Genomic DNA, 11,087 nt, shown 5'->3' on the forward strand with positions numbered 1-11,087 from the left:
ATAGTGTGAACACAGGCTGTATTTAGAACTTAAGTGGAAATGAATTTCCTCACCATTATGGAGGCTATCATGTTGTAGCAAATCTGGAGACTGAATACATCTGTTTGTTTCAATATTTGGTGGGAAAACAGTCCTTAGGAACCCCTTGTTTTCAGCTCCTGTGAGGTTTCAGGCAACTTGGGCAAGTCATTACCAATCTGTAAAAAAAAAAAAAAAAAAAAAAAAAAAAGCTGAATCATCCCTATTTCACACACATATAAAGGCTTAAGTCCAGAGAGAATGGAGACATTTTGAGGGTAAATGGGACTTTAGAGCTTAGAATTTGTCATCTGGATAGATGACCCATCCCCAAATTTTTAACTTTCAGATTCTTCTAAAAATCTCTGACATACAGAATGGGCTCACCTTTCCCTTTTAAAGGCCCCCCCCCTCTCTCCTGGAACTCCCACCTCCACTTTGCTTGAAGACATTACAGAGACTTCTCCCTCCATCTCCTCTCCTAATAACTAGACTGGTAACTAGGGCTAAGTCCCAGCATAATTTAGCTGGGATGCTCTGGACCTGATAATGGAGGAAAGAGAATAGACCTTGAATGAGCTGTGAGTTGTAGCCAGCAGGTGCCAGCCCAGGTCAGAGGAGCTCCTGCAGGACCAGGCTGACACATAAGACGGGACAGGGGAGAGTGTATTGGTTTGGGAGCACTCTCCAAGGATTTAACCCCCTAGAAGATGACTTTGCTGTTCAAATGGCTCCAAGAAATAGGAAAAAGGTGAGTTGAAACACCAGTATGGCCCCAGCAGGCTGTGGAGTAGAAATGGAAAGGCTCGGGAAGCAAGTGTGCCAGGATGGACATACTACCGGGAGGCTGGGCGACCTACCAGGTGACTCTGCTCCATAGAAATTACCCAGGAAACGCACCATTCACAGAAGCTAAAGAAAGTGAGCTAGAGAGGTGGACACCAGCCTCACCAGAAAGGTCAGCTGGGGGTCTCCTCCGTGAGCCAGGGCTGGTGGTAGATAAGGCGGGTAGAGACTTTGCTCAGTGACACCAATGGTGATGACAGTCCCAAAACCAAGGAGCCAGGTGGATACAGTTATGATTAACATCAGGGTTAGAGTAGCAGTCAAAAGGGCGATAACTGAAAGAACATGGTGTCTCTAGAGGCAAAAAAGACAACCAACCAATAAGGTATTTAGAAGTAAAGAATGAATGACAAGGAGTTGAAAGGCAGTAGCCCCAATAAAATGTCATGATTCCTTGACTGTTTTCTGAACCTGAGCCAACTTTGGGTTTTTTTGTTTGTTTTGTTTTTGAGAGAGGGACAGACAGGAAGGGAGAGAGATGAGAAGCATCAGTTCTTCGTTGCGGCTCCTTAGTAGTTCCTTGATTGCTTTCTCATAGGTGCTCTGACTGGGGGGCTACAGCAGAGCGAGTGACCCCTTGCTCAAGCCAGCAACCTTGGGGTCATGTCTATGATCCCATACTTAAGCCAGTGACCCCATACTCAAACTGGTGAGCCCGTGCTCAAGCCGGATGAGCCCGCATGGACCTGAGCCAGACTCACTGCACCAGATCCACAGAAGAAAGCCCCCTGCCATACACAGGAAACTTACACACTAATGATTCTATAAGTCCTCTGAGAGGAAGCCATGGTCATTTATTTGGGTAACAGTACACTGGGGAAAAAAGCAATTCCCAAGTATACCGAGGACTGTTAGACACAGGGTCCAAGCTGATATGATACTCAGAGAACCAGATCATCATCATGGCCCTTTCTTCTGGCTAGTGGGACATCTGGGGCCAGCTAATAAAGTCCTGACCAAAGTCTGGCTTATAATGTGCCCAGTGGGTCTGCAGATACACCCAGTGGTCATTTCTCCGGTTCCTGAATGTGTAATTGGGGCTAATATGCTTGTTAGTTGGATAACTGGGTTTCAGGCATGTAGGTTAAAAGCTATCATAATGGAAAGGGAAGGCCAGGAGGAAGCCACTGAAACTGCCTCACCCCGGCCAAGATAATAAATACAAACAATATCACATGGTGGGGGAATTGTTGATGTTAGTACCACCCTTGAGGAGCTGAAAGATGCAAAGTGGTGATTGCCATAATATCTCCGTTCAGTTCAATTGCTGGCTCCTGCAGAACCTAGGGCACCTTGGGGGGTGACAACAGATGAGTGCCAACGAGCCAATATTAGCCGTAATTCCAGTCACTGTATCTCTTTATCCACTACAGTCAGCCCTCCCATCTGCGGTTTCACTTTCCACAGTTTCAGTCACCCAAAGTCAGACTCGGTCCAAAAATATTAAATGGAAAATTCTAGAAAGGAATAATTTATACGTTTTAAACTACGCTTCATTCTAAGGAGTGTGATGAGATCTCAGACCTTCCCATGCCCTCCGGCCCAGGAAGTGAATCATCCCTTTGTCCGGCATCGTCATGTTCCCTGCTCATAAGTCTCCTGGAAGCTGGTGGGTCGCCAGAGGGACTATCACAGTATCACAGGGCTTGTGTCCAGGTAGCCTTTATTGACTTTATAATGGCCTCCAAGGACAAGAGTGGTGATGCTGGCAATTCAGATTTGCCACAGGGAAGATGTAAAGTGCCTCCTTTAAGCAAAAAGGTGCGTACAGTACGATAAGATATTTTGGGAGAGAATGACCACATTCACGCAGCACTTATTACAGTATATGGTTATTCTTGCTCCGAGTTTATTACTTGTTATGGTGTTAATCTCTTACTATACTTAATTTATAAATTAAATTTTTTTGTCAGTGTATGTGTAGGGAAAAACTTAGTATATATGTATGGTTTGGTAGTGTCCTTGGTTTGGGGCATCCACTGGGGGTCTTGGGATGTACCCGCCCCCCTGCAGACAGGGGACAGGGCCACCACTCAGCAGATTGACACGGCCTGGAGCACAGAGTATGCCCTCGATTTGGTGAATTCATTCTTTGCTATTCCCCTCAGAGAAGATGAGAGACCATTTATTTGCATTTATACGGGTGAATAACAACATATAGTTACAGTTTTGTCCCAGGGCTGTGTTACCTCCCCTGCCTTCTGTCACATTAGCCCAAAGGGATCTGGACCATCTGGACATCCTGAAGAATGCCACATTGATCCATTAGATATGATGTTATGCTAATCCGGCCTGTGAGCAAGACATGGCTAGCGCGTTGGAGGCCTTAGTAAGACACTTATGCTTCAGAGGATGGGAGAGAAACCTTGAGCAGATTCAAGGGACTGCTCTATCAGCCATATTTATTGTTAGAGGCCCAGTGGTCAGGGGTCCATCAGGAAATCTCACCCCAAATCAAAGACAAGCCATTACACATGACATCTCCCACCACAGTGAAGGAAATAACACACCTGATAGGCCTCTTTGGTCCTGGCAGATAGTCCACACCTAGGAATACTGTTCTAGGCCACACAGCAGGTGGCAGGGGAGGCGTGTACCTCTGAGCAGGGCCCGGAGCCCTGCTGCAGGCCCAGGCTGAGACATAGCAGCCAGCTTGTCCCTTCGTATCACAGGCATGGGTGTTGGGGGAAGATGCTGTGTAGTGCTATGGCAAGCTTCAGGGGAAGAATCCCAACCTAGTCACACAGCACCCTGTGGTCCCTCTGCAGGGCCGTGTCACCTGCAAGGGAGAATCATGCGTCTTTTGAGAAACAACTCCGGGCCTGATACTGAGCCCTGGCAGAGAAGAACATAGGATACCAGATGAGTCAGCATCTAGAACTGTCCATCATGAGCTGAGAGCTGTTACACCCACTGAGTCATAAGGCCAGGTAGGCCAGCAGCAGTCAGTCATAAACTGGAGGTGGTAGAGCTGAGACGAGCATGAGAAGGACCTGAGGACACAAGCAAGCCACGTGAGCACATGGCCAGCCCCCCACGTCACCACCGCAGTTGCCCCAGTGCCCCTCACTGGGCCACAAGCTCACAAGGGCCACGCAGGTGCCTCCTATAACCACACAGCAGAGGAAGGCAAAACCCCAGCTTTGTTTACAGATGAGCTGGTTTAATTTGTGGGTTCATGCTAAAAGTGAACAGTAGGTGTGTTACAAGGAGTGACCTTGAAAAACAGTGGCAAAAGAAAAAGCCTTTCAATAGGCAGGATCTGGGGCAGCACACCTGGTCATCCACTTTGTGTAAAAGGAAAATGGCCTGATTTGCACATACACGAAGGCCTGGTTGGAGAAAGACAGAAATTGGTTAGAGGAAAGTGGACAGACTTGGGAGTGAGTGGCAGGAACTGTGAAACTCTTCATATTATATGCTAATGCCCACTAGAGAGTATACTCCATGGAAGAGACATTAAATTACCAAGCAGACAGAATGACGTGGCCATCTGACGTCAGCCCACTCCATCGGGCACTATGGCGCTGGCACAATGGGCACATGAGGGAAGCAGCCGCAGTTACCGGGTACAGGGATGGGGCTACTCAGGGCTCCTGCAAAGAGCACAAGCTCCCACTAACCCAGTCTGGCTTTAGCCGTGTTGTTAATGAACATCCAACTTGTCCGCAACAGAGGAACACCAGGTACCCCACATGTTCCCATCACTCAGGGAGACTCACTGCCCTCTTTGTGGCTAGAAAATTATTTGGAGCAGTGTTTCCCAACCTTTTTTGTGCCATGCCCCACCTTAACCTTTCTAAAATTTTTATGTCCCCCCCTATGTAACATACATAATTTTTAACATTAAAAAATTGATTTGTTCACTTAATAAACATAAATGATAGGTTCTAGGAAGAAATCACTATGAAATTGTTAACAAAACACAGTAAGTAAAATTTCAAAACATATAATAAAAACCAGAAATTTAAATTTCAAATAATTTTAATACAGATTTTTCTATATTAATTTATTATTTTAATTTAGTGTGATCCTTGCGCTTGATGCTTGCTGCACAGAGATTTTATATTAGGTTCCAATTTGGTTAGCTTTAGTCTCAAGTCTCCACGTTGTGTTATATCCAGCCGATTTCTTTTTTTTAACCAGTAAATCATTTACAGCACTAAATCCACATTCAGCTAAAAATGAAGATGGAAACGGTAGCAATAGTTTTCTTGCACATTTGGTTGAATTTGGGTATTTGATTTCTGTTTCCTCACAAAGCCATGCCATCGCTCCTTTGATATTAAATAAAGCTTTAACTGACTCATCATTTTGCAATTCTGCGAGTTCTTCTTGATACTGCATATTTGATATATCAGACAAATCCACTAACATTGGCTGCATCATCCATGTTGGGAAATCAATTTGTTTTAAATCAGAAAATCTTTCTTGTAAATCAGCCGATAGAATATTCAAATGATTGACAATAACAAGTAAAGCGGTATCAGTTACTTCACATTTTTGGAGCCAATGAAACTGTTTAAAGTTTTTGTTGTTAATATGTTTCTGACATAACTCAATATTGGTAATGAAACCAAATATCTTTGCTTTTGCATCGACAAGAGTTTTCTTTGTTCCTTGAAGTTGCTTATTTAATATATTTAGTTTTTCAAAGATATCGGCTAAATAACTCACAAATGCTTTACCATCTATTGTTAACAGATACTTCATTTCAGGTTTGTCACTTAAAAAATCACTAAGAGTATCAAACAGTTCCATAAATCTTTTCAAACAGTTTCCTTTAGATAGCCATCTTACTTCAGTATGAAGTAAAAGTCTCACATGGTCTTCATTTTGTTCTTCACAAAATAGCTTGAAAAGACGCTCACATTTGGCACTAGCTTTAATAGCATTAACACACTTTATTACTGTATGTAATACTTCATTCAGAACAAGCGAGATGTTTTTAGCTACCAAGTTTTCCCTATGAATAACACAATGCACAAGAATCATTTCTGGATTCGCATCTTTCATCAATTTTAAGCAGCCATTTTTCTTGCCCATCATATTACGAGCACCATCTGCAGCACAAGATGTTATATTTTTCATTGGTATATCATTGACATCTAAGTAGTTTTTTAGCTTATTATATATATCTTTGGAGGTAGTGGTGCTTTCTAATCTTTTACAGAACAACATTTCTTCAGCAAAATGTCCTTTATCAATATATCTTATGTAAGTTATCAATACTGCCTCACTATCTCTCAAAGTTGATTCATTCATTTGCAAGGAGAATTTTCTTGTTTTCAGCTTTTCATTAAGTTGTTTTTCAATATCCTCACTCATTTCGTCTATTCTTCTGCTAACAGTATTGTCACTGAGTGCCATAGCTTTTACATCTTTGTCATCTTTTTTAAGAACTGTTTTAAGAAATGCTGATATTGACGGTTTTATTAAATTCTCTCCTATAGTGTGATTTTCTCCAGTTTTAGAGAAACTGGAGAAATTTGATAACTAGCCTCAAGAACACAATTATTAGTTGAAGTATGAGCAGTAAATAGAAACTTTAATGTTGTTCTTTTTTCAAAATTTTTCCTTAAAGTTTTAAAGTAACTCAACTCTGAATTAATATGAGCACTATGTTTCGCCCTCAAATGTGCCTCAAGACGACCTCGTTTCATTGATTCGTTGGTCAAGCATTGCTGGCATAAAAGACAAAAAGGAATCCGCTCATCGTGAACAGCGGGTATGAACCCAAATTTTAAATATTCCTCCAAATATTGACGAGTTTTTTTCTTGCTTGCACCACTCATTTTACTATGGGCTATAAGAAATAAAAATAAGATCAATTAAAAACTAATATTAAAATATGTGTTAAAATATATTCAATGTGACATAGAGTAAACGTATACTAAAAATTCATATTTATTTAAATGTATATAACACATTTACTGCACTACCACTGCAAATCAAAAGGTATCTATATTTTTTCCACTTGACAAAATTTTCTGGAAAGTTATGCTTCTAAAATTAAAATTGTCGTGCATGCACTATTATAGCCCCAATAATATTTATAAAATATTATTGCTTTCTAGCCCCGATGCAAGAAGTACTTAATAAAGAGTTTAATATTGATAAAAATAAAATCAAATACTTACCAATTATATCTATACAATATATATATGTATATTTATTAGATCAACGAGCTTTTACAACAGTCTTGACTGACACTATTTCAAATTAACACCAACTGAATGATGTGAAACACTACAGAAGCTGCGATGGGCCAATTAGGTGAGAATAACTGCATTGTTTAGCGAGTTTTTAAAACGTCCGGGGTTCCCCGCGGCAGACGGCATGCTCCGCGGTGAACCCAGGACGAAGTTTACTTGACGACACCAATCACCCAGTTGATATTTTGGTCTCGTCAAACGAAATTATACTTAATAATTATTTACTGCGATTATTTAAGAATTGCATTTTTTGTTAAATTTGGCACCGATATCTAGCATTGCATTTAAATGGCCCGGGGCGAAAGAGTTAAAGTCGTGTAGAGTCCATTTTCAAATTGCCCCCCTTAACTATCGAATTGCCCCCCTGTGGGGCGTGGGCCCCACGTTGGGAAACACGGATTTGGAGCCTCTTCTATCCTGCAAGAGCCAATGACTTATTATCAAGGGTAATGTCTATTCTAAATAGCATAATAACCAGATAATCCCAATCAGTAAGAAATGAATTCCTTTCCTTCCCAGACTCAAGCCACTTCACAGAGATTACACTAAGAGCTCTTGACCATGTTTTTCCACAGCAATCATGCCAACATGCTAAGCTGAGTTACAGTGTTAGACAATGTACTCCTATGTTCTAGAAAATGATCCCCTGGGATTCTTTACTTGGTGCTTTGCCAGCAGTATGTACATGAACATGAACCATCTTACACTCCCCTGACACCTTTGGAAAGTTTTCTGCGTTTGGAGGGGTTTAATGTTGCTGGATTGCAATCTTTGCTGTCAGCCACATGATGATTGAGGTTGTAAAAACTTCTAAATGCCATTATATAGCAGTCTTCTCTTATCCATAAGGGAATATACTCCAAGACCCCGAGTGGATGCCTGAAACCATGTATAGTACCAAACCATATATATAGTTATGATAAATCTTAATTTATAAATTAAGCACAGGAAGAGATTAACAGTAATAACTGATAATAAAATAGAACAATTAGAACAAATTACTATAATAAGAGTTTTGTGAATGTGGTCTCTATTGTAAAGCATTTACCCTACTTTTTGTTATAATGTGAGATGACATAATACGTATGTGAGGAGATAAAGTGAGGTGAATGGCATAGGCATGCTGACATGACAGCATTAGGCTCTGTGGGGGTTCCTTGAACACAAGCACTTTGACACCTCAACAGTCAATCTAATAACCAAGATGGCCGCTTCTAAGTGACTGATGGGACAGGAGTGTCGGCAGCATGGTGACGCTGGACAAAGGGATGATTAATGTCTCATCTGGGGCAGAGCAGGACAGTGCAAGATTTCATTGCACTACTCAGAATGGTGCACAAAATAAAATGTATGAATTGTCTAGTTCTGAAATTTCCCACTTAATATTTTCAGACCATAGTTGACTACAGGTAACTGAATCCCAGAAAGTAAAATCGCAGATGGGGGGGGGGGTGGCGTGGGGGGGAACTACAATAAAATAATTATTTGTGCTATACAAATATATACTTTCGCCTGACCTGTGGTGGTGCAGTGGATAAAGCGTTGACCTGAAAATGCTGAGGTCGCCGGTTCGAAACCCTGGGCTTGCCTGCTCAAGGCACATAAGGGAGTTGATGCTTCGAGCTCCTCCCCCCTTCTCTCTCTGTCTCTCTCTCTCCTCTCTAAAATGAATAAATAAAAAAAAAATTCAAATATATACTTTCTTCTGTTATCATTTGGAGAGTTTCTAAGTAAATGGTCAAGGACTTGCAGGACTTGTAGTAATCCAAGTGTTTTTAAACAACGTTTTCTTCAGCATTCAGTATTCTGACCAGAGCTGTGGTGAGGAAGGGAAAGAGGGGATGCGTCCTCCCACATACAACAGGGATAGAAAGAGCTCACATGTGTGGGCAGTGTAAGCAGAAAACAGCAATGATGTCTAAGGAGGAGTGTAAGCCTTGACTACCAGCCACGTGGATGCACAAAACATCTCTGTCCATTGCTCTTAATTACTCACTAGAACACATTTTTTAAAATAAAAGTGAAGTGGTTACCAGGAGGAGGGAGATGTGGGGGAGGAGGTGTGGAGGAGGGGTATGGAGGAAGGGTATAAAGAAGGACAATTATAAGGTGACAGAAAATGACTTGACTTTGGGTGATGGGTATACAACATAATCAACCATTCAAATGCTATAGAAATGTTTACCTGAAACCTATGAACTCTTATTGATCAATATCACCCTGTTAAATTTAATTTTCTAAATAAAATTAAGCTCTAGCCAGCTGGCTCAGTGGTAGAACATCGGCTCGGCATGTAGAAGTCCCAGGTTCAGTTCCCGGCCAGGGCACACAGGAGAAGCACCCATCTGCTGCTCCACCCTTCCCCTTCTCCTTTCTCTCTATCTCTCTCTTCCCCTCCTGCAGCCAAGGCTCCATTGGAGCAAAGTTGGCCTGGGCGCTGAGGTTGGCTCAATGGCCTCCGCCTCGGGCGCTACAATGGTTCCAATTGCAACGGAGCAACGCCCCAGAAGGGCAAAGCATCGCCCCCTGGTGGGCAAGCCAGGTGGCTCCCAGTTGGGTGCATGTGTGAGTCTGTCTCTCTGCCTCCCCGCATCTCACTTCAGAAAAATACAAAAAAAAATAAAAATTAAAAAAGAAAACATGTTTTGGAAAGAAAAGAGATCAATACGAATTGTTTTATAGTACAACTGGCTTTCCTTGCATTGGTTAGTTTTTTGCTTGCTGATTTTGACTCTTGTGTGTCTATTTACCAAATAAAATCCTTTGCTGAAACTGAGATGCTGGGGGTGGAGGGAATGACTAAAGTTCTTCCTAAGTCTGACATTTGGTTTATGTAACATTTAGCCTTTTCTTGGAGTCTGGGACCCGAAATCAGAAGATCACAGTGTCACGAAGCTATGTACGAGGCCCCCTGTGGCTCCGTGCTGGGCAAGGGAGTCCAGTTCACGGAGGAGCCGCCTGGGCTCTGGGACGGAGCTCTGAAAGCTGGAGGGGCCACCCGGGCTCTGGGACGGAGCTCTGAAAGCTGGAGGGGCCGCCCGGGCTCTGGGACGGAGCTCTGAAAGCTGGCCAGTGCTTTACAACTAGCAGGATTTTCCTATAATTTATGTTTTCAGTAATCAGAAAGTCTTCAAAGTGTCCAAAAAGAAACAAAATAGAAAATATATCCTTAAGGATCTAGAATGACTGCATTGTTTATAAAATAATACAAATTTGATACATATTTATTTTCAAATACAAAATCAATTCAGATATGTTTGAAATTGATTTTTTTAAAGGTTTGATCATTATAAGACACCAGCTCCCAGTTGCTGAAAGCTAAGCTGTTACTATTATCAGCTAATGTTTTCTGAGAAATCACAACTCACTTTGAATTACATGGATTATCAGATTTAATTCACATAATAACTTTATGAGGTAAATGCTATTATCTCTCAATTCACAGATTAGGAAAACGATGTTTAAAGAGGGTAAGTAATCTGGCTCATATCACTTTCTCAGTTAAAAGTAGGGTTGGGATATTAACTGGGAGGGAGTCTGACTCCAAAGTCTATGTGATCAACTGATCAACCCGAAAGGCTATTCTGCTCCCTGGGGAGCTGGAAGGGCAGGCTCCAGCCAGGCATTAACCCTTTCTACCACATGTGCAGGGCTCATCCTGTTCTAGAGACAGTCTCCGAAGGCAGGGCCGCCATTTGCAGTTCTTCAGGTAGTGCACTGTTCAGGCATGCCGCTGCTAAGGGTTCGTGTTGTAGCCATGCTCTAACTCCCAGGGAAGACTACAGGTGCTTGTGAGGATACTGAGCTCCAGGACTGGCTTCCAACCGAGTCCTGGGACAGCAGCACACACAGCCAAGCACGGTCACCGGGCCACACACATGCACAAGGCTGTCTTGTCCCAGCCCAGGTGTCCTGAGCAGTTGCTCTTCCCTCACTTTTTTGCTTTTAGTGACTCAAGTCCCACCCCCAACCTGTCTTCCAACCTGGAAGGGGCAAAGCGTGGAGAAT

At 42.4% G+C, this 11,087-nt stretch overlaps 1 long non-coding RNA gene across 2 annotated transcripts in view; it reads right to left on the bottom strand.

Annotated features, from left to right (window-relative positions):
• Positions 1 to 6,542: 6,542 nt before the first annotated feature.
• The window catches only part of LOC136323323 (uncharacterized), a 33,842-nt gene continuing 29,297 nt past the window's right edge, over positions 6,543 to 11,087 (bottom strand). For both annotated transcript variants that reach the window (XR_010728961.1, XR_010728962.1), the window contains exon 3: positions 6,543 to 6,670. This is a non-coding gene — a long non-coding RNA (uncharacterized lncRNA). The remainder of the gene's footprint in view (positions 6,671 to 11,087) is intronic.

This window comes from Saccopteryx bilineata, chromosome 2, assembly GCF_036850765.1.
Source record: "Saccopteryx bilineata isolate mSacBil1 chromosome 2, mSacBil1_pri_phased_curated, whole genome shotgun sequence".
Classification (NCBI taxonomy): domain Eukaryota; kingdom Metazoa; phylum Chordata; class Mammalia; order Chiroptera; family Emballonuridae; genus Saccopteryx; species Saccopteryx bilineata.